This window comes from Talpa occidentalis, unplaced genomic scaffold (assembly GCF_014898055.3).
Source record: "Talpa occidentalis isolate TD23 unplaced genomic scaffold, MPIMG_talOcc4v2.1 talOcc4.8, whole genome shotgun sequence".
Taxonomy (NCBI): domain Eukaryota; kingdom Metazoa; phylum Chordata; class Mammalia; order Eulipotyphla; family Talpidae; genus Talpa; species Talpa occidentalis.
The window spans coordinates 93,889,711-93,914,153 of record NW_023605194.1 but is presented as its reverse complement, the minus strand read 5'-3'; the positions used below and the strand labels follow the sequence as shown (position 1 = coordinate 93,914,153).

General features: G+C 45.9%; 1 long non-coding RNA gene across 3 annotated transcripts in view; it reads left to right on the top strand.

The window, feature by feature from the left end:
* LOC119234892 (uncharacterized) overlaps nt 1-24,443 on the top strand; it is a 242,460-nt gene that overhangs the window by 134,193 nt on the left and 83,824 nt on the right. For all 3 annotated transcript variants that reach the window (XR_008549999.1, XR_008550000.1, XR_005122696.2), the window contains exon 2: nt 4,580-4,624. This is a non-coding gene — a long non-coding RNA (uncharacterized LOC119234892). The remainder of the gene's footprint in view (nt 1-4,579; nt 4,625-24,443) is intronic.

The following is a 24,443-nucleotide window of genomic DNA, read 5'->3' as shown; positions in this document are numbered from 1 at the left end:
AGATTTCTTTTCCTTAAGAGACAAGGAAATCTTTATCATGAGTCATCACCATGTTTTAGGTTGTTTTTTTTTTAATATTTATTTATTTATACAAGAATGGGGGTACAGGCCAGATGCGTGGGAGGGTGAGAGGATTCACCAGAGACAGATTCTTTTTACAACTCTCTGACTTTTGATCACCTGTGCCTTAGCTTACTGATTCTTCAACTAGAATAGCCCCAATTTTCAATTTCTCACCAACACCTCTGTCCTGTTCCACTCAGGAAATTTACATAATATTCTTTCCAATTCAGACATATTAGCATCATAGATGTATGTATGTACATACATGTTTACACATACATACATTTGTAATTACATCTGTAATAATTAATGACCTTATCTGGAAAATGAGGTGGAGTTATTATCCTCACCTTAGACAAAAGGAGACAACTTAGAGGCATGTGGGGTTCATATAAGATCACACACATCATCCCTGGTGGAGCTGAGACCAGAAGTTCATGTTCAGATTTCTAGTCCCAGCACCACAGCTCCCCTCTCCAAATTTGAAAGCCGCTCATGTAGACTGTCCATCAATCAGTCCTCACACTTCTATTATGATTGCTGCTGCCTCCTTCAGAGAGAGATTCATTCTGATCCACATATATTTTTGAGGATGAAAGATTTGTCACATTTAATATTTGAATAATATTTTTATACTTTCCAAAGTGCTTTCCTGTACATTATCTTATTTGATATTCACTTTATGTCTGTAAGGCAGGTAAGGCAGGAATTTACTTCCCCCCCCCCCTTTTCCATATGAGGAAACAAGTGCCTGAATAATCTCAGTGATAAACAAGAGATCACAGAGAAAGTTAATGAGAGAATTGGACTGTGTCCTCTGATTGGGGAATTATACTGTTAAGGGTAGATATAGGGAGTATACCCTTTTGATTAGTTAGAACAAATTCTGCAGTGAACACCAGATCAGACACCCCACCTAAGTGATTCAGTGGTTCTTGTACTCTTTTTAGATGCCTTGTGAGAAAAGTCAGACTTTCATCTACTTTTCTTTGCCACCCTCCATATCCAGGTCGATCAGTTACTGTTGAAACACCAGCACTCTTGTGTATTGTAAACACTCACTCACATGCCAGAAAATTGTCAGTACAGAACTGGCCCTGTCCGGTGCAGAAGAGTCCTCAAAGAGTCAGTACAGCAGATTCTCAGAGGAGTGAGGGATCAGTGTGACTCCATTAATCCTCAGGTCATGGAGGCTGGGGCCTGTCTGGCTCTCTGGGACCTGGTATCAATAGAGGGTCACAGAATGAGCCCTGCACTGGATGTCAGTACACGGGGCTTTCTGCCTCAACCCACTTCTAATTTGTTCAGTGGCCTTAGGTAAGTCAATTGACCTCCCTAGGCCTCAGTGCCTGAAGCTTTACCAGGAGAAGTCTGGAGATGCTTGTATGGTTTAGAGTTGCTACAACAAAGTAGCACAGACTGGGGGCTTAAACAACAGATATTTTCTCATAGTTCTGAAGGCTTGACATCCAAGTTCAAGGTGTAGTCTCTTCTTCTTCAAGGACACCAGTGATATGGACCCACCCATATGCCCTCAATTTAGCTTATTACCTATTCAAAGACCCCCTTTCAAATATAATCACATTCTGCTACTTAGAACTTCAGCATAAGGATTTTGAGGGGACATAAATCAGTCTATAGCTATGCTTAACTTTGGTGAGCAGAATCATTCAAAACTTTAAAAATAAAAATTTCTCAACCCTAAATCCCATAGTTCTAAGAAGCATGGACCCAGGGGTTGGCCTATTTTGAGAGTGCTCAGGAGATGAGCATGCAAGGTCATGTGCAGGGCCCTGTGGGTAGAAGACTCCAGGAGTCTCATGTCTAATACACCTTATATTGAAGAATCAGGAGGCCAGGAGGGAAAGGCATTCTTCTATGGGACTGTGTTAGAGTAGAATGAAGGCACAGATTGGGATGGGGCTGTCTTAAGGTGCCCCAAAGGGTTGCCAGCTGCCTTTTGATGCACAGAGAAACTGAGGCAGGGGCGATAGATTGTCAGATGGGAAACAGAGACTCTCCTCTCCACCAGTGCCCCCAGGAACACTGCAGCCTAAATCTGATTTCTTTTTCTGTGGAGTAACTGATGCACCTGACTATAATTGTGGTAAGAAATTCTGAGCTTTGGACTAAAACAAGGGATCCTAGGAAAGGTGAGAAGAGTGAAATAGTCAGTTTCTCATCTAGGGAGTTCAGACTTAATGATCAAAGCAAGGGCTGGGAGGATAGTGTCTGATGTTAAAAGAAACACGGGTCCCTGAGGCAAGCCCGTTTGCTTCAGATCTTTTTCTGCCATTTACCAGCATGTGATGCAGAGCAGGTCACTTGGCATTTCAGAGGCCTGGTTTCTCCTTCAGAGCATTGTCCATTAGCAGTGGTTCTGAGAACTTGGCTGGACCCACTTGTAAACTGCTTCCTTCAGGCCTGCGATGAGTGGCCCTGGGTGATCAATCACTATCTGCTCTTCTAAAACTAGGTTTCCCCTTTTTCAAGACTGTACTTCATAGTTGATCAAGGGGGTGGAGGGAGGAGGGGGGAGGGAGAGAGATGGGGGGTGGGGCTAAGGAGGAGGAGCAAAGGAAAGTCAGCATCGCAGCACTGCAATACAGCCTTGCAAGCACCGATCTCAGCAATGTATTAAATCTCTATGTATTAAATCTATGTATTAAATCTCATTCCTCAACAGAGTTGAACTGGAGACTCAGTCAGTCATGTGCAGGTTGTGAAGCCAAAGTCATCTCCTGCAGAGCGAACGGCCCTGGGTGGAGAGTGCTGACACCGGGATGGGCTGAGAGTCCATCTTCTGTTCCACTTCTCATATCACCATCGATCACTGGGGATGGCAGCTAACATTTGCATTCCTAAATCAGTTTTTAAAACAAATGGCTTATTTACATTGTCAACTTGCGGAGTTAAGAGCTGGGTTTAATTGTCATCTCCAGTTTTTACATCAGTCCCATTTTCCAAAGCCCAGAGGTTGCCACAATGCCTTGGAAATGTAGGGAAGTCAATGAGAATCCAAAGAAGTTGCGAAGGAGGTAGAAGGAATGGATGAGCAGAGGGAAGCGCTCAGTGGAAAGTGAACAGACCATTGGAACAAAATTGTTTTCTGGTTGTTCCTGTATTGGCTTTTCTCTGCAACTGGGCCATAGTTTCCTTGAGAAGCTGTGCCCTGCTGGGATGTCTGATGCCCAGTGGCTTGTGCCTGCCACCAGAGAGCAAACAGGCCATGCACACTCACTGAGCTGAGCGGGAAGGATGTGGTCATGGAGGGAAGTGAGAACCACCTGGTCTAGGAGGCCATGCCTGGGGCTGGGGTGGTCTGGAGCAAATGGGCACCAGACCCTGTGTCTGGAAGATGGACCGCTCCCTTGCTGATCACGTGACTCGGTCATCACATGATCTGCCCAGAAGTGAAGCCATAATAGACTAATAATGTGTTTCCTCCCAGGCCCTCTGTGCCACATGAGCACTTCTGGGGAGCCCGAGGAAGCTGGTTACAGTGGGTTTCATTTCTTTTAATTTTATGAGCAGAACTCCTGGGTTGATCAGCTTGAAAGGAAATGATGATTTATAAAGTTTCTTTTCTTCCCTGTGCTCTCTTCCTGGTGTTTACCAGGAGAAACTGTTTCCTCACAAGGTGCATTTTCCATTCAGCACATAGTCCTCTGTTATTAATTTTGTTTTATTTATTTATTAACCTCTTTCCTTTAGGGTTTCACACTTTGTTTTGAGGGCACACCCTTCCTTGTTTCTCTATGTATTAAATCTCATGGTGGATCATTGATTTCAGGCTGTTTTTGAGGAGAGGGGCTGTAGCATCTCGCTAGTAGTGGCTCTTGCTGGATTTTGACAGCCTTGAATGTTCCAGATGGTTATTTCCGCTGTTCCTACCCCAAGCCTGCAGCCTCGGTACCTTACTTTGGTTGACATCCAGATATCTTGCGAGGAGAGTACCCCTTGGTGCAAAGTGCCCCCTAACACATTGTGGGGGGCAAATGGCCTCTTCACTCTCTTCTTAGAAATACCACTCCCTGTTCCTTCTGTCCTCCTCACTACAGTGTCACAGACAACACAGGAACTGGACTTTAGACACAGTGCCCCTAATACCCAATTCTGGCTTCATCATGGAACCAGTTGGCAAAATAACCTTCTCATCCAAGCTTCATGTTTTCCCTTATGAAATAGGATATACCATTTTGCAGGTTGTTGTAGAGAAAGAAAGAGGAAGAACACAGAATTGCCCATTGGGTCCATGAACGTGTCTGAAATGTTGCTTTGCAGCTCCCAGGGTTAACAATCTTGTCTTATATCTTTCTTCTCTTCCAGAGAAAATAATCTCCTTTTCCTTTCCTCTTTTCACTTGTGACTCAAAATATGGACCAAACCATAGCAGAAAGCATGCACTTAGGAAACAGCATGTTGAGGAAACGTACAGGACATCTGAAATACATCAGGTAGAGTTTTACAAGCCTCTTCACCTCCTTCTTATCTAACTGAATCCACTTCCTTCCAGCTCCAGCATTCAGGATGCATCAGAGACTCTGCTCCTGATTCTACGGTATGATTTTTTTTTTCTGTTTTAATTACTAGTATTGCAACAGTATTTTTCCTGCTGTTTTTCTTTGCAAATATATGTTATTTCTGTTACATTATGGTTTAAATGGGCTTTTGAGTGGGAGCCAAGGAACCTAACCATCATTTTCAATATGGTTTCTATGGGAAAATCTAATACTTCCAAACAACCTTCTGAAACATAAGTGTGAGGAACACAGCCTGTATATGAGGGGAAGGTTGTCTCTGTGGCTCTCATTTTTGCAAAGCAATTTTGTATTATTTATTATGCTTTTTTGTTTGTTTGTTTGTTTTGAGTATATTAGGTTGGCAGAGCAAAACCCTGTGGTCCAGAAAAATTACAACAGTTGAAATAAATCACATAGCAGACAGGGCCTACAACTTTTGCTTTTAGGCCCTGCTTCTTCCCTGATCAGGGCACTTTCTAGCTTTCGTCCATCAGAGGGGACTGTACATTGTGCAAGCAGGTGACCTCCTGGATTCAGTAGACATTTGTGCTTGACTTCCAAGTCTATCCCTCAGGGCCTTCACCAACCACTTCTTTGTTCTAGCAATAACATTACCCCTGTAATGTTATTCCCTGTGGGGGAAACTTACCCACTGGTAATGCCTTGTGGAGACACAGTGGCCAGGAGCTGTGTGTGATGGAGAGAGGTGATTAACACTATCTTACTACATTACTCGATGCTGCAAGTGCCAAGCCATGTTGGTTCATTTATTCACAACTATTTGCCAAGGGCCTATTTCACTACTGCGTGTTGTGCTGAACAGCGCAATAGTGAGCAAGGTCAGAGGTGGCCCTTGTCTTTTCTGAGTTTCCAGTCCAGTGGGAAGGCATTGAAACAAAATGTAGTCTATGCTATCTCAGGGGAAGAGCATGGGCTGGTGGAAACAGATGGCTGGCATGGCACAAGGAGAGGGTAGAATGCCTCCTTCTGAGATTCATGGTTTCCATTTAAAAGATACTAGTCAAATGGACACAATGTGCCCAGAACTGTCTTGGACTCTTCCTTTGGCCATTAAGTTAGCATTTCAACCTTCAAGGTGCTCATAATTGAGTAAGAGGGCCAGTTAACTTTTGCTGCATAACACACAGCCCCAAAATTTTGTGACTTAAGGCACAAACATTTCTTATTTCTCATAAGTATGTGGGTCAACTAGATGAAACTTCTAGACTGCATTGGCTGATTATCTCCATGGTTAGCAGGCAGCATGGCAAGAACTAGAGGTCCTAGGATGGACTCACTCACATATCAGGCTGGTCTAGGGCCCAGTTAGGCAGCTGATCTCTGCACCCGACCAGAGGCTGCATTCCTCAGGAGACTGGCCTCTTTTCCTGGAGACACTGCAGTCCCCACGCACAAGCACTTGTGAAGCCTGTGCTTGAGTAGTGTACGTGATTGACATGGTTGTCAAAGCAAGTCCATGGCCAAGTCCAAAGTCACAAGCGGTGGATAAAAGGAGGTGAAATATACCACAGACATATTAATAAAAGCATTAGTATATAATGATGCATGGAGGAGAAAGTGCAAGAAAGAGAGAGACAGAGTGAGAGACAGAGTGCCCAATGAGACGCAGAGGTGGGAGGGACTAGCAAGGGGAAATCAGGAGAGGCTTCTATATAGATGTACATTTCTGTCTGCTGGGTGAGAAATGGTTGAGCAAAAAGAGAATAGGAGGCAAGGCCCTGAGCATATTGATGATGTATTTCAGAGGTGATGGTGACTGTGATCGCCATAGACAGCCCAGGGAAGCTAAATCATTTTGGCTTGACTAGCCATTTCCCAGAAAATTACTCTTTGTCTTTATAGAAACTATGTTTTAGAAAATAACCAGTCAGCCACTCTCTAATTTTTTTTAAGCATTTCTAATGCAATACCATGACAAATCTGTGTAATCAGTTCCCTTAACAGGGAACACAAATACAAAAAAAAAAAAAAAACTAAAGATGTATGGTAAAATTCCCTTTTTTTATTCTTAATAGTGTGTTAGGAAAATTCAAAAGATTTCCAATTCAATCTTAAAAACTTAGTCTACATAGGAATGCAAAGACAATCCAATATTAAACAAACTGTTACTTTAATAGCACTGACATAGCAAGGACATCATATTTCACAAATCTTTGTTCTGTTTGTTCATTGACAAACTCTCTAGTCCAGTTGAAATCTTTGTAGGCAGGGACCAATTTTAAACGTTTACTTTTTTCCTCCTAGTGCTTAAAAGAGTTCTTTAAATATATCAGTCACTCAATAACTAGTAATTGAATGGAATAGTGAATATAACTTATTTGTGTATATAAAAATATTTTGAAAAATAAAAATAAAACAGTACTATAAAAAGGCATTTGAAATTCAAACTTCATTCAAGATAGTAGGGTTAACGTATTAGAATAGACATATATTTCCTTAATTTGATTAAAAAATATGTATTTTCTATACCCCAGTAAGGATTATGCATAATTTTAAGACTTTAAACCAGTCACATTAAAGTTAACAAGATAAGAAAGTCTACTACTGGAGGTACTTGCCTATGAAGAAATAAGCGGTATAAAATTTGCAAAGGGGGAAGTAAAAACTACTATTAGTAACTTCAGATTGTATAAGTGGAAAACAAAATGAATCAATGTAAAATATAAGAACTACAAGATAATTTGGTGAGGAGGTTTGTATAAAACAATATTCAGATATGAGAAGCCTTTATATATACAAATAATTGGTTAGAGTATACAATGGAAGAAAGACACTAAGCATAATAGCAAATGATAACATACCAATATAAACATATTGCAAAGCTACAGTAATTTGAAGAGTATAATACTGGCATATGAATAGAAAGATCAATGGACTACAGTGGAAGATTCAACATTAGTCCCAAATGTATTGGGGGAAGAATGAGCAATGCCAATAATTATAATGATAACTGACAAACTGGGAATTTACTATATATTTTACCCTGACCTTTAAATCCCTATATTCAAGTTACTGCATTCATGCTCTAACCAGGGGGAATTACTGCCTCTATTTTTGCTGTATGTGCATTTGGAATGAATAACACAAAATAAATTCTTCAATAAATAATGTTGGAACAGCTATATAGTTATCCAGAAAAATATAGACTGCTTTCAAAATCACTCCTCACTCTAAAACAAATTCCAATGAACCAAAGATGTACCAAAAAAATACCAGAAGTGTTTTTAAGAATTTTCTGTTGTTGTAATAATCTAAGGGTGGGAAAAGTCTTTTAGACTTGACACAGAACTCTGTAGCCTTAAAAAACAAAAAGGATGGAAAAATTATATTATACAGATTAAAAAAAATATTTATTTTGGAAACATATAATAGATTAGAGAAATGATAGAGAAGAAAATATTTGTAACACATCTCAAATATAATGTGTGCCCAAACATCGTTAAGGAAAAAAACCTAGTAGTTTAAGTCAAACACAAGAGAAGGATATGAAAAGTTCACATAAAAGGAAATGCAGATAATCTTTGAGTGGGGAAATAGGTTGAATCTTACACATTAGGAGAGAAACTAAAGTTGTGATAAGATACCTATCAGGACAGAAATCACAAAGTGGGTTGGCACAGTGTACTGAGCAGGTTTTGAGTGACAGGAATTCATAATTATTCCTAATGGGATTATAATTCACACATTCTCTTCCAATGTTGCAAGTATGTGTGCTTTGATTCCATCTCTAGGAATTTATCCTGCACATTGGTGTTATTATTTAATGCATCATTGCATGTAATAAGGAAATATTGTGGATAATGCAAATGTTTATCAATAGGGACCTGGGTAAATAGTGACAACCACACAGTGGAATGATCTGTATCTGTTCAGTTGGTTGTAGAAGCTTCCTGTTACTGATAGGGCAATATTTCCACGAAGTACTATAACAGCGAGTATAGCATGCAACAAGCTATGTGAGAAACAGCGAAGACTTCTATCTATCATGTATTATCTCTTTCACCTATCATTTATTTATATCTATCTATCTATCTATCTATCTATCTATCTATCTATCTATCTATCTATCTATCTATCTATCCATCTCTACCTGCTTATAAATGCATAGGATATCTCTAGGAAGAGACACATAAAATAGATAACAGTAGTTATTTTGGGGGACGAGAAACTGAAAACTGGGATGCTCACTTTCACATTTTATACCTTTGGAATTTTAAAACCTGATATAAAATGCTTTTTATTTCTAAATATGAACTTTTGACAGTGACCACACTATAAATCCTCGTTAAGTAGAATGATGTTTATTTCTATTCATGATGAATATGGTTAGATTTATGAACTGATCAGAGGGAATTCTGTACAAGAAGAAAAGAAAAATAAAAGAGAAGGGTGGGTGGGCACTGAAATGAAAACCACTATTAGGATAAGAATTAACATGGAGGGACAGATAGTTGTTGAAGATTCTGATATATTTCTTTTGGCTACCCACCCAGAATTGCTGGGCCATGCAGTAATTCTTTATTTTCTGCACCCCTGTATTTATTTAAGCATTCTTCACATAGATTCAGATAAGACTCATATGTCCATCAACAGAGGAATTCGACAAAATTACTCAGTCTTCAAAAAGAGAGAAATCTTGCCATTTGTGATAACCTGGTTGAACATTATGCTAAGTGAAATAAGCCAGACTTAGAAGAACAAGTACTTCATGAAACTGCTGAATGAGATATTTAAACTAGTCACATTCATAGAAGCAGGGAAGAGAGTGATAGTTGCTAGGTGTGGAAGCAGGTGGAATAAGAGGGGAAATATTTTTCAGTGGGTATAACGTTTCTATTACGCAAGATGAATAAATTCTAGAAATCTGTTACACAACATTGTACCTACAGGATATGCTACTACATACTTTATCTTAAGACAACAGATCTCATGTTAATTGTCCTGACCAAAAAACCTACAGAAGAACACAAGGGAGTTTCTGGAGGTGATGGGCACCAAGGAAACAGTGCCTTGGTGTGTTGATATTACCATGGATGTACGTTTATGAACAAACTCATCGAGATGTATACATTAATTGTATCTACTTTTTTGCATATCAATTATCTCAAATGAAGCAAAAAGGGGGAATTTCTCTAATAGTGTCAAAAATTTAAAAGGAGAGAATGAACATATTGTCTTATTTGTATGAGATAAGAACAAAAAATGATCCAAGTGAAATAGAAATAATATTCCAAGATGACATGTAGATAGTCCCAGTGGAAAAAATGGAGGAATTTGGGGAGGGAGAAGGAGAGGAAATACTGTATCTTCTTCTTCTAGGGATACTATTCCTATCATGGGGAGGGGGAAGGGCGGGACATTAATTACATCCTAAAGCTCCCAGGTCTATATACCATCATGTTAGGGCCTAGGGCTTCAGCATTTGATGTGAGGACATGCAATGCCTAGTGCATAACACCATGGAATCCTCACAATAACTGCAAGAGCCATTTATTATGATCTCAGTTTTACAGGAGAGGAAAATAAGGCCTAGGGAGATTAAACAATGTGGTGGCGGTTAGGCAGCTGGTGCAGCAGAACTGGGCTGTGAGTATGGGCAGGCCATGCCCCCAAGTCTTTGCTGTCTGGACTGTGGGTGCTCTGTGGTCACTGATCCTGACTCCTAGATCCTCCCTGGAAGGGAAGAAAAGGCTCCCACACCTCACTGCAGTGGTAATTCTGAGCCTACTGTGTCTAGGCAGAGATAGTTTCCAATCATTGGAAGCTTGTGAAATATGCTTTTTTTGGTATCTTTTTCTTGCCAGCTTGGAGATCAGATTGCTAATTTAGAGGCACCTTCCAATATCCTGTTACATCTGCATAGGAGAGAGAGAGAGAGAGAGAGAGAGAGAGCAAGGCAGAAAGATATACTGCAAGAATTGGTACTTTTGGGCCTCCCTGGTGGCGCAAGGGATTAAGACACAACCTATGAAGCTATCTGCAGCCTCTGCAGCATGAGTTCGATCCCTGGCCAGGGAGATACCCACATGGCACAGCAGACCTCTCTTGTCTCACCCACTGCTCCCCTCAGTAGTGTATTTCAGTTATTTCTCCTGTTCGGTTCCCTGCTGTCTCTGGTGAATCATCTCACTTCCCACACATCTGGCCTGTACCCCAGTTCTTGTATGCATAAATAAAAACATCTGATTTTTTTTTTAAGAATTTTTTTTTAAAGATTTATTTATTTATTTATTTGTTTATTTATACAAGCACTGGGTACAGTCAGAAGCGCGGGAGGGTGAGAGAATTCACCAGAGCCAGAGCGGGGAGCAGAGCAGGTAGAAGGACTGAAGTACACTGCTGAGGGGAGCAGCGGGCGGCAGGAGAGGTCTGCGCGCCATGTGGGACCCTCCTCCGGTGGCCGGGGAGCAGCCAGGGATCGAACCGGCGCTACAGAGGCTGCGGGCAGCTTTGCAACCCAGCGCTCAACCGCTGCGCCACCGGGGAGGCCAAAAATCTGATACTTTCTACTTGAGGGAAAGGAGATAGAAGAGTGAATCAACTATAAAAGGAACAATATTCAGCAGTTGCCATTCTTCTCCTCCAAGACACTGAAATCACTTTACCTGCTCCATGAAGCCCAGACTTAATTTGGCTTCACTCTATTTTCCCCAAGTATTTCTTGTTTCATCCTGGAGTGCTCAGACCAGTTCCACTCAGCCACTTCAAAACCACCATTTTCTATGCCTACTTTAGGGCTATAAACTTCAAATGAACTTCAAATGAGATAATGAATGTGAAATGCTAGAAACGGCATGTATTGCAACACCAACAGCAAAACCATTAGCCCAGGTAAAGCGTGGTTCAATTTACAAAGAACTTTAAATTGCTCCTCACAGCATCTTTCAGAATTAGGACTTGTTTTTCCACCTTATACTAGCGGATGCTGAGACTGGTGAAGTGTTTTCTTGGGCTCACCTGGCCAGCCAGCAGTCCTGGTCATGTCCAGAGCTTCAGACTCCAGGTCCTGTGCTCTTCCTTTTAGTCTCTGGAGGAGCCTGGGTGATAGCAGGCAGTGAGCATTTCATTTTGTGGTGAACTGGAAGATTCTGGAATTGGCCAGCTGCTTGGATGGGGTAGTATAGGGTAAGTGAAAATTATCAGGTTTTCCACCCACCTGCCATTAGCATTAATAATGGATCCCTGTGGTCCTACATGCATGCCTCATGGCGGACACCTGGAGTAGGGTGTGGACATGCATAAGTGGGCGCACCTGGGCTGAAAGACTGGGCTTACAAGGGCTGCGTCATAGGGACACCAGGAGTAGGAGAATGAGAGCAGAACCAGCAGAGCAGCAACACAGAAGCAGAGACCATGAGAGAACTCCAGAGAGCCCAGAAAGAGTGAAGACTCGCGGGTGGGCACTGGGAGGCCTGCCAGCCTCTTCTCCTCCTAGCCTCACTGCCTACTGTGTACCTAGTTGCCGCACTACATGTAAAAGCTCAGTAAAAGCCTGAAAAAGCCACTGAGGGCTCCAGAACTCTCCTTTATCCATTTGCCCAGATCATAGATATCCTGCTCTGTGCCTTCCTGACACTACAGGTAGACTACCAGCGTGGGAGTGCCTCTATGAATGCCTTATTGGAAGCTCATGGGAACTTTTATTTCTACCTCTGGATACAGTGAGCAGAAAATGGAAAGCTGGGCTGGGGGAAGAGTGGGACCTCTTAGTTTCACAATACCAGGAGGATGAAATCTTGTCAGATACTCAATCACTTCTTCTAAACAGTTGCCAAACACCTACGCCTTTAGATTAGGTTTCCTCAGTCCTAACAAGAACAACAGCAGCAACAGCAGACATTCATTGGGATAATCACTTTACATGGATTATCTCAATTAATCCTCACAACAATGCTGTTGGGTTGGTGTTGATATGAGGCACACTTCACCCAAGAAGAAGGTGCCATTCATCTGTCCTGTCACCATCCTTGATCACTCAGGGTCTACCCTGGTGGGAAAAAAGCTGGGTGTGCACATCTGCTCACTGCTAACTGGGTGTTTTGTGTAGGGAGATGGGAATTTGGAATGATGCAAAAAATCACTGCTCTCTAGCTTTGAACTATGGTCTTTGGCCTCACATTTGTGACTTCTGGAGAATTCCCAGCATAGTCATTGCAAACCAAAAGATGGTGCTCCCTGGTGATGTGCTCAGGCAGGAGTGGGGAGGAGCACCACCCCTCCTCCACGGAGCTTTCCTGCTGGAAGGGTCCACACCACCTCTCAGAACAAGCTCTTCCCCTCCTCTTCTTCTGATGACTACGAACATGGACAGCAATCCTGACACATGGGATCCCTCTGCCAGGCTCTGCGTGCGTGTGAGTCCTCCTTTGAGCACTGTGCCTGCGGGGCTTGGAATGTGCTGGAACTAGCTGACTCTTCCTACCAGCTGCCGACAGCGGATTGTTTAATTTTCAGAAATCCAGTGAGCCATTTGTTAAATAGTGTTGTCACTAAAAATATGACAATATAAACAAACAAGTAAATGAATTATCTTAAAAAGAAAGGTAATAAGCACAACAAGGTGGTTAAATATCAGCCAGCGCATCTCCGCCAGTGCTATTTTCTTGATAACAGAAGACTGCGGTTTGGCAGGAACTGGCACATGAAGAGGCAAACCCAGGCCGAGGTGTCTAAGGGATGCTGGCCCAAGCTGAACTTCTCTTCTCTAAAAGTGGGACTACATCTTGGCCTCCTCCAGTTCATGGGCTTGGCAAGGGGACCTTTGGGGTGGAGACTAAGAGATTCAGTTTGTAGGAGCTGCTGTCTGGTGGGAAAAACCAAAGGGCATTAGTGTAGCAGAGGTTCCTGGTATACCTGATACTGTCAAATATGCCCCTAAAGCCAATTGCCAGAGGCCAAGGAGAGAGCGGTGGGCATGCTCTCTTGCTTCAAAGAAGCAGCCACTGGGTGATCAGATCCCCAGAAGGCACAGGGCCTTTGAGCCTCAGTCCCAGAGGAAACTCGCTCTCGAGGATGAAGGGACGCACTCCCGGTCTAGCGTAGAGAACAGAAGCAGGTGGCGACTATCTCCAGAGGCCATGGGAACGTGAGAAGGGAGAGAGGTGGTACTTGGCACTTCTTCACAGAAAAGCTCCAGATCCATAAATATATCCACTGGAATGCAGGACAAAACATAATGTATAAAAGATTGAATGGAAGATATATTATGCTATTGCATAGCAATCCTGTCTGCAGGAATTTATAGCTTCGATATATTCCCCATTAAAAGTGGTTCAGCTAGCTGGTAGAGAAGCTCAATTCATCTTGTATCTGTTGCAAACCATCAATATTATGGTTTACCCATTTAAACTGGAAATGGGACCAAATATTTGGGCTATTTATAATAAAAATATGAAAATCTTTGTATTGGTGTTCATCTCCTAACTTCTCCAGTTTAATCACAAGTCTGTTTACATAGAGCTCAGAGATAATTTCTCACCTGTGAAATCGCAAGGATCCGAGAGGCAGGAATGAGGAGGAAAACCGGAGCTCATCTTCCTTTTCTTAAAGAGCAAGTCAGGAGCCCCTACCTGGGTGAGCACTCACTGGGGGAAGACAAGGCTCGAGGTGTCTCCGCACATCCGAGGGAACACACGTGATGAAGGGAAAGGTGGTGGGGGGGAGGTGGGGACAGGCAGAAGATGGCAGGTCAGCAAGCATCCAAGGCAACTGGCTGAAGCGAGTGAATTCCCCACACTCTGGGCTGAGCTTGTGCTCACTGGAAGCACCAGGCCCAGGGCCTGTCAATGCCCCTGCCCTGCTTGTGGTGGGACTGGCAGCCTTTACCTGGCCCAGCCTGGCTAGCAGTGTTTAGCCTCAGTGCAGGCACTACTCTCCCGCGCAGGGAGTGATTTCATATTCCTGTGGGGGTCTTGGCCATACAGCACAGTCCCAGCCATGGTGCCTGAGGCGGTTCTGTGCAGGGAAACCTGCCTGCCTTGGCTATTTGCTGAATGTCCTCAGCTTTGCTCTCCATTCTCTCTCCCTGGCATGTCCATCGCTCACCTCAGTGTCACCATGTGTCAAAGACTCAGCCTGAGTCTCTGGGTCCCTTTGATGGATCACCCAGTTCTCAGCAGTCCTGACTCTGAGCACCTGACTTCCAGGGCACCCCCACCTCCGAGGGCAAACTCCATTGCCAGTTTGGTTATCCAGGCTCCTCAAAGGCACTTAAGCACCCTCCACCTCCCCCAGGGATGGAAGGAAATAGACAACCCCTTTACTCACACACCTGCTGTGGCTTTTCTTCCCCGGCCACCGCTCCTCCTATGCGGGCTCCCCAGCAGTGACAGCACCTTCATTGCAGGCTCACCCAGGAGGACCCTGTCAGGGCAGTGCCCTGCTGCCAATGGGCCCATGTCAGAAGCTGTTGGCAAAGGGCCCTTCTGTGGCCTTGTGCTCCACACAGTCATCCTGGCATAGAGGCGGGCACTGCCTTCCCTGCTCCCCCTCTCTGAGATATGCAGTGTTCTTCTGTCCTTTCTGCATGTGCCCGGGCCTCGGGGGCTGTATTTAAAAGTCTAGAGCACATAATTATCGCTCCTGCTCATTTGGGTGATTAATCACACAGCACCACTGTATTGGAGTGACATGCCTGACAGAGGGGCCAGGGGGCAAGCGCTGCAGTTGAGTGACGAGGAAGGACATGGGCGGCCTGGGCTAAGGCCTGACGCAGATGGAGAGTCCACACCAGCAGGCTGACCCAGAGCCTCAAGGGTGGAGGCTAGGCAGTGGGGTTCAGCACCGGCCCTGTCAGCGCCGGCCTGGACAGTCCCTTCACCACTGAGTCTTGCTCTCAGCACCTTCTACACAGAAGAGCTGCTGTCATATTTCCCCAGAGGAAACAGGACTGGAAATACACCTAAGTTCCTCTTTATCCCAGTTTCCTGGTGGTGAGATTAGGAAGAAGAGTCCCCTTCATGTGTGACCAGGCTGCCTATTTAAGTTCAGCTTTCTCAGGAAAGGAAATATTGTCCTCCTTGACCCCTGCTTCCGTGCTTTAGCCGCTGGGCTGTGTCCCTGGATGAGGTCTGCCCTTGGCAGGTCTGAGACCCTGTCTCTGATGTTTTTCCCTCCCCCTAGGGAGCCACGGCAGCCCAGGGCCCTGGAGCAGGATGTTCTGCTGTGCAGTCTGTCCTCCTGGGAAGGGAGCGTGAGCAAGAGGGCCCGTTGGGTCACAGGCCCACAACCAATGCAGGCTGATGTCAATAAACTGACGTACTGGCCAGCCCTGGCTGCCCTCTGCAGCCATCAGAGCCCTGGAGGTGGGAGTCAGCATTTTCTAGCACTGAATATGCACCAAGCTGGCAGGGAAGTTGGGAAAATTAAAGAGTGTCCAGAACAATCCCTTCATAAACACATATTGAGTGGTCTATAGCAGCCCAACTTTTCAAAAGGCAGGTAGCCTATGGGGCTTTTGCTCTGAGCTCCGATTGTAACATTCTTTATTTCCTAAAGCGGTTCTCACTGCAGGACACAGAATTGATTACATTATACATAATAAATAGATAGCATTTGTTGAGGGTCTAGTTTGTGTGGACTTTTTACAGATGACAACTGAAGCACAGACAGGGTGTGTCACTTCATTACAGCCATCAGTCTGGAAAGAGGCTGAGCTTGTCCTCAGACCCAGCAGGTGGCCTTTAACTGTTCTGCTGTCCTGCCTACTATGTCCTAAGGAGTCTGGGTTTCAGAGAGATTATTCAAGATGCCCTACGTCTACAAAGTCACAAGTGGTAGAGACAGGATTTAAACTCCAAAGCTTGCCTGCACCTATTTCTAGGCTGCCCCTTCCATTGTAGGCTGTGGCTTGCAGCAGATACAAAGCCTGGGACCTGCCAGGGCACCCCCACATCCCTCTCCTGGGAGATGCAGGACTCTGCTTTTCTGTGTGACAGGACAAAGGAAAGAGGAACTGGTTTCATTTTGGGGAACCAACATCTCCCACCCTCAGGCAGTCCCCAGGCTCCCCTCCTACGCAGATGGAAATGAACTAGAAACTCAGTTCCCTGAGACTATAAACTACACATTTTCTCCCTATAAACTGGTTATCAGCACTCTCAGCCAGTCAGAGATTAAGTATTTACTGGCTTTCTCTTCTGTGACTTCCCTTGAGAAAGCTCGCGGTGTAGTCCAGTCCCCAAGCTTGGCTCATGGGGGTAGTAAAGCAGATGATGGAGGTGAAGATGCCAGAGATTAAGATGAATAGACTCGCCTCTGGGCTGAGTCCACAGGAAGGGTGGGTGCCACCTGCCCCCACACAGCTTACAGGGGTCTTCAGGGTTGGTTAGGTATCCTAAGAGCTGGCAGTTTATGCAGCTTGTTTGTGTCCATGCTTATGCTCGCATGCATTTGTATGCTATGTGGAAGTCAGCTGGCATTTACAGGTGAGCCCATCTGTGGCTGCAAACATGCAGCCAGGCAGCCTGTGACTGGCACGCGGGAACATGAACTCCTCACTTGCCTGTTGCTGTAGGTCTTTGCATGCTGGAGCTTGGATGCAGGCTGAGGGGCTGGGGTAGAATCTCTGGAAGTGGGGCGTAGGGTATAGAAAGGGTCTCAGCTCCAAAATGCCTTTTGTTCTCCTGCTTGTTGGATTTGTTGTTCAGCTCTGCTCCCTTGCTTAATCTCAAGGCTCGGGGAGTGCGGGAGAGGATGCTCCTACCAGTGGCCAAGAGCACGCTGGCCTCCACCCATCCTGGCCATCCTGAAGTGCTGTGCAGCAGGTTCCAGTCTAGATGTACCTGGCACTGCCATCCTTCACCTAGAACACTGTCACTAGTCCTTACCTCCAGTCCAAACACTACTTACCTGGCCTCCAAGGCCCCCTGCTTAAGGCTTTCCTCCTTACAGAGCTTTGTGACCCCACTGACTCCAGAGGTCTAGCTTTTTCTCCTTGGATTTGCTGGCCCCCTGCTGTTTACTTTCGATTTGTAAATGTGTTGTCTTAACTGTATTTGATTTTTTTTTTCATCTAGATGAAATGGGGGATTATTTTAGACAAGATATTTAAAAGAAAATCACTAATTAGAAAGGGAAAAATAGTTAATTTATAATGGTGAACCTGACCAATGTGACCTTACCCAGGTGATCAAGGTCAACATGGTAAGTGACCAGGTGAGTTGATAGCGTGTACCTTTGATGTGAGGTGATGAGGAGGGCCTGTACCCTCTGTGGTCTAATTCCCCCAAACCCTAGTCTAAGCATGAGGAAAAGCTTGGTTAAGGGACACTGTACAAAGTACTGAGCAGTAATTTGTCAGTCATCAAAACAAGGGCAATTTGAGGGACTGTCGCATTAAGAGGATCCTAAGGAGACGTGAGGGGCAATGAGTCCAGAGAGGGTCTGAAGCAGAAAAGCATTATTAGGTAAAAACTAAAGAAATCCAAATAAAATGTGGTCATTAGTAATTATATATGAAATTGGTTCTTAGTTATAACAAATGTACTGGAAGATTTGTAACAGGGAAGGAAACTGGATACAAGGGGTAAATGAGAATTCTATGCTATCTGCAACTTTCTGTAAATATGAAACTATTATAAGGTAAAAAGACAGTTTAAAAATACAATAAAGCTCTTTAAGGGATGAAAATGTTTGTCACCATCAATAGAATAAATATCCCATCAAATTAAAGAAATGCCTGGAAAGAAAGCCCAGCCAATGATTCTGGCGCCCTCGCGTATGTGAGGGTGTGATCTTTCCTGCTGTGTGTTCCTGGACAGCAGAACCCCAAGCCTTGGATTTTTACTGATCTGCTCATTCTTCCACTTTATTTGATATGTACTCTGTGCCAGGCTAATATTGCTGCTTAAATTAGATGAAATATATAAAAACACCTAGTACATTGTAGAATCTCAGATAAAAATTGTTTTTCTGCTTATTAATTTGTTTCAAGGAATGCAAATGAGCTAGAGACCCTGTGCCTCACCCAGAGGCAGTGCGAGCAGATCAGCTAGGCAAGTGAAAGCCTCCCGCACAGAGGGCCTCAAATCTGCTGGGACATGTTGGGGTCTGCCACCTGCCTCACAGCGCCAGGCACCTGCCTCCCCTTCCCTGGTGGGGGCAGCTCTTTCCCTCCATGGAGCTAGCTCTCCCTCCCCCCTTGCCTGGCTGCACAAGAGTGAAAAAAAAGGCAGCCATGGCTGAGCACAGGGATTGTTGGGAAGTGAGGAAACCACTTCTCTCTCCTAAGGCCTCCCATCCTGGTTCTCAGGCAGCCCTCTCCAGGGAGCGTGGACCAAGAATTGGGATCTGCTTGGCTTCTCCTTTGCCCGTTAATGACAACTTCTAACACCTGGGCCAGTTCTCTACCTGGCCCTGCCCCCTCCCGGCATCACTACCAGTTCCTGCCCACTTTCACCTCCATCTTATTTCCACCATGCTGGGCTCTACCTTGTGGTGCTAGTTCTCTGTCCACAGGCCCCTGAGGCGCTCTCCTCTCACCTGGAGTCTGGCTGGTCCTCTGGGTGCCCTCTCTCCACTTCTGGGCCTTCTTGGCCCAACACACAGATACATGTTTGTGTCTTTGCATGGCCCCCCCAACATCCTGCCAGGGTTCAGCCTGCAGGCCTGGAGCTGAGGTTTGCTGGCATCGTCTCCCTGCACAGCACCCACTTAGCAGTCATCCCACTCGCTTATCCTTGGTCACCATCAGTGAGACACTGGATTCCAACGGACTGCATTACAGACGGCAGCTGGGTGAGTAGCCAACCAGAACTGGGTGAGAGCTGCAGGTGAACCAGGGCTCAACTCCCTGGGCTGGTGCTGGTGAGCCCAGGGGCCAGGCAGGGTCTCAAGAAGGAGGGGAGACCCCATGGAGGGAAGGATTTTGGGGAAGGGCTGGGTGGGATAGTGGGGAGGGGACAAACAAGCAGAGAAGTGCAGATGTGTGTGTGAGGGACGAAGAAGGGCGCCCTCAAAGCAGCTATGTGTGGGGACAGGGAGCAGAGAGAGGTGTGGCGAGAGGGACGGAAGAGAGAAAAATCCAGCTGAGAGAGCTGTATTTCCAGAAAGCACTGATAATTTAGACAAGTAGGGTATTATGAAGGGAGAACATTCTGGAAATGTCCTCAGACTGTGTGCTGAACATATGAGATGCTGTCCTATCAAACACACACACAAGACTGACTTCCATCTTCAGAACCATGGCGGGGGCAGAGCACTTTGCTCCCAGCCTCAGACTGGGCTACCTGATGTTGGCATGTGGGGAACTGAGTGACACTCACCCTTTCCCTTCAGCTCCCACTTCCCAGTGCCCCCGGGGTCAGTCCTGTGCTTTATGGGTAGGAACTCTGAAAATCCCCAAATACCACTATACGGTCAGTACAGAGTACATACGTGTGTGCACCTGTGATATTATATTACATTATAATATTAATATATAGTATGTTACAGGTTACATTACATTATATATTGTATTGTATTATAATAGCAACATATAGCAGTAACATAATATCACACACACCACACCCCTCTGTTGCATTTATGTAAGTTGAGGCACTGGAGAGTAACTTGCCTGCGGCTGAAGAGCTGGAGACTGGGGATGCTGCGATAAAGCATGTGTCACACCCAGCATGGAAAATTCCACTGCAAACCACTGTGGTGGGTCCTTCTGCCTCCTCTCGAGAGGTTAAAAAACAACAGCAAAATCTATGGTTTTCCAAACACAGGTGCCTGTGAGTCCCTAAAAGGGGAGGACAAATGTGCTCCCCTGGGAAGGTGCTCAGAACATACTGCATGCTCAGAGCAAAGTTAACCAATACTCCTGAAGAAACCCTCTCCATCTTTCTCTCTGATTTGACCTGTCCTCTCCTCCCAAGCCCAGCCTAGGTTAATCCTTTCTCTGAGTGACCCTTAAGTCTCCCTCCTTGAGCAGGTGGCCCAAGCAAACCTGCAGGCGTCCCGCTTTTGTGGTCCCCGCTATGGCTGCCCACAGCCTGCAGCCCTGCTTCACCAGCTCAGAGCATCCTGGCGCACGGTGAGGCGGGAGAGGGCAGCAGGGAGGTACAGCCAGCTGCCTCCCACAGGTGCTGTGATCCCTTCTCCAGCTGAGGTGACTTTCCATCCTCTCGTCATGGGGGTGCAGGGAAAGAGGGGCATTCTGAGGGCCACTCAGTCCAGCTGCAATACTCAAATGACAAAGCTGCAGAGTGTGGTGTGTTCCCCAGCTCCCGAGAAGCCACCTCTGTCCTCAGGAACTGAACTCTTAAGGGGCTGCACAAAGCCCCATGACTGCCTCCTCATCTCCCCTCATCTCTCCTTGTCTGAGAAGAGGGTGTTTTGATTCTTCCTCTGTAGACTTGTCATGAAGATGAAAGGAGACTGACCCCCAGCGCACACCCTTCTACAGGCCCTGTACTCAGGAATGCTTGAATAACGCTTGTTTGTTTTCCCTCCCTGGAGAGGCCCTTCATGAGGTGGCTGAAAGCAGAAACTCAAGAAAAATGCTTTGGCTCTCCTGCTGGCTGTCAGGGAGAAGGGGAGGCCCTCCTCCCAACTGGAACACAACTTTCTCCAGGGCGAGGACCCAGCCATGAACCCCATGTGAGCAGGCACATTCTTGGGCCAGATAGCACTTTAGATCGGTAGCATCTTAATCCCCTGACAGTAAATACTCTGTGCATATATTTGATAGAGAGAGGAAGAAGAGATAACAGGATTTTTACTGTTTTGAGAGGATGGGAAGAGAGAAGATGAAGGAAGAAAGAAACTTGGGGTATGGAGGTGATTGCTGTCGCCCTGCCTTTTGCAGAGTCTGCAGCAAGAACACTGAGTGCCCACTGTGTCCATCACTGGCATCAAAGGGCCATTATTAGGTGACTGTTGTGGATCAAGAAAGCACTATGGGACTGTCCAGCAATAGCTTGAGAGAAGCAATGGCCCAGGGGCATGAGAGGGAGACAGATGGCTAATCCCATTCCAGGGTTTGAGGGCTGGGGTTGGAGGAGACAAAGGTCAAATAAAATAGGGGCAGGCAGAGAGAGGCCTGGCATCTGTTCCTAGAGTCTCTCTAAGGTGGACTGTGTTTCAGACTCACTGTGAACTGAGTACTCATTGAAAAAGTTGCCATTAAGCCACTGACTAAGCAAACTGACTTCACTGGCATCTTCACCAAAGGAGGAGGCTTGAGCACACATGGCTGGGAGGTCAAGCCCAAAGAGGCATCTTGCTGGCAGGTATTCTCAGACACCCCCTGGGTTACTCCAGGGATAAGGCCCCAGCCACCGGCTAGGGGCTCAGGCTAGGACCACAGGACCAGGATTTCACGATGCACAAAGGTTAACTGGCATCTTAAAAACCCACGGAGACAAAATGGTGTATTAGAACAGGAACTCTATGGAGGGCCTGGGGCAGGAGGGAGGTGGGGAACGCCATGAGCAGGTCTGGATTGTGGGGGGCTGCTGTCAGATGGGAGGAAGGGGTCAACAACACAGGGACACTGCCTTCCCTAGCAGCGAGAGTGAGCGCTTCTTTGTCATGGCTTGTCCCAGGGTCTGGACAACCTCCCCTGGTAAGGATGAGGCTGCAGTAGCTGGGGCCCTGGAAGGAAGGCCCCCGCCCTCCAATCCAAGATGAGTCTCTCTCAGAGCTTCCACAAACAAGGTAGTCAGCGCAGAGACAGCCCCAAAAGCTGTGAGTGGGCTTCCTTTTTTGGATCCAAGGATGTCCATGTGGTCTGTGTGGGGCAACATTCCAATTCATTGTTGACATTTTCCAGAGTTGAATCCTTACCGGCTGCTCTTTCCACTCTGTGAGAGCTCCAACAGAAATTGTGACCCTCTGCTGCCTTCATGGCCTCTGTACTTGACCCAGTGGCGTCAGCCTGTCCCAGCCCCACCTCTCGCCTGTGGCCCACCCTCTGCTTTCTTGGCTCTTCGTGTGTGGCTGGTGAGCACTTTGACTCAATTCTCTGAAAGCGAATTTGTTGTCTTCCTCTGCAAATCTGCTCCTCTTGCTGGATATTTTTATTCAGCAAATGTCACTATCATCTACCCAGTCACCAAAATAAGTAATCTAGAATGTTCCCCTCCCTTTCCTTTTCCTTCTGTTTCCTCCTCCTTTCCTTGAAATTTGATTATTGAGTCAGTCTCCAAGGCTTGTCAATTCTAAATATGGTTCTGATCTGTTCCCTATTCATGGCCTAGCTCAGCTCCATCATCCCCGCACTGCGTCATTGCCAGGATGCCCTCCTCATGGAGTTTCCTCTACCCTTTATTCTTGCCAACTCCCCAACCTCAGTCCCATCCTTCCTTCCCCACTGCAGCAGGCATCACCTTTTTAAACAAATATTGGGTCCTTGCATAATATCCTTGGGTGACTCCCCATTGCTCTGGGAGAACATAGCCTTGATGGACAAAGGTCACGTCTCTCAATCAACTCCTGCTTCTTCCCATACAAATCATTCTTTTCAGCCACATGGCAGGATAAATGTACCTGGTGTTTTTCAGACTCAGCCTGTGTTTATTTTCTTCCCTCTTCAGCCCCCTAACTTCCATAGCTCCTCCACAGCTTTCAAAAGCCCACATGGACATCACTTCCAGGGGTGAATTTTCCTTGACACCCAGCAGAGTCTGATGCCCTGTGCTCTCACCAGGGGAACGGTTACAGCATAATTTCACTGTCTTTTGTTCCTCTGTCTGCTTCCCCACCATCCTGTGCCCTCAATCCCTGCATCTAGTCAAAAGCAGATGAGTAAATTAGTTTACCAGGCACACATTTACTTCCATTGCTCTGCTCTTCCTGGGGTGCAGGAGGGATTATCAGATGTCATCCTCTGGGAGTGTCCTAAGCACCAAGCAGGCACACATTCCCCCGCTTTTCCTGCCTCTTGGAGAGGAGCTGCAGGGCTGCCCCTTGGCCAGCTAGCCAAGCACACAGCCTGATCCAGACTCTGCTTGGGAGAGAGGAAGTGTGCCCAGTCCCTCCAATCCACAGACAAGGGAGGCCAGGTTATAAAACTCCATAAAGAAAAAAGGTTGATTTTTTGCTTCCAGACAAGAATTAATAGGTGCAACCCATAATCCTGTCTTTAGGGAGATGGAAGGAAAAAGGAGTGAGCAAGATTATAATGGCCAAATCCACCCCCTCCACCCCCCATGTTGCTGCCTGTGTGCCTCACTGGTGTTTGAAGTTCAATGCATAGGAAACGAGCAGGAGGAGACTCTGGAGTCAGCACTTTGGGGACATTGGAATCTGAACTGGCCTGCCAGCATGTGGGTGGCCTCCAGGGAAGCCCCACCTGAGCCTGCCAGCCAGCCAGGCCCAGAGGATAAACAGAAACAGCCTTTGGGCTCCTGCTAATCCCAGTCCCCTGGGCAGGCGACCACTTAGGGTGTCTTGCATATTCTGTACATCTGGTCAGGAAGCAGAAAGACAGCATTTCAGAGCTGGAAGAAAATGTTCGCTGCTGTAATGCAATGGTGGAGTTTACAGATTTTATAGATGAGGAAACAGAGGCCAAGAGAGGAAAGCGCCTGGAGCTCTGGGTTGCAGGAAGAAAGTCTCAGTGGTGGGCATGGGGTGAGAGGGAACTGACCCACAGTTGACACACGGGCCTCCCATTCTGGCACAGCAGCTTGGAAGTGATGTCCTTCAGCCTGGCAAGCTGGTACCAGCTGGTTTGTCCCTCACCCTTGGGATTTAACCTTGATCCTTGCCCGGCCTATATAGAGGAGTCACCCAAGTCCCTGAGGTGGGGTGGACTGTGCTTCTCTCCCAGAGGCTGACCTGTGGCCCCTTCCGTCAGGCTGTTGCTTTTCTCCACCCGGCCCAGCTGTCCCTTCTCGTGTCTAACACGGG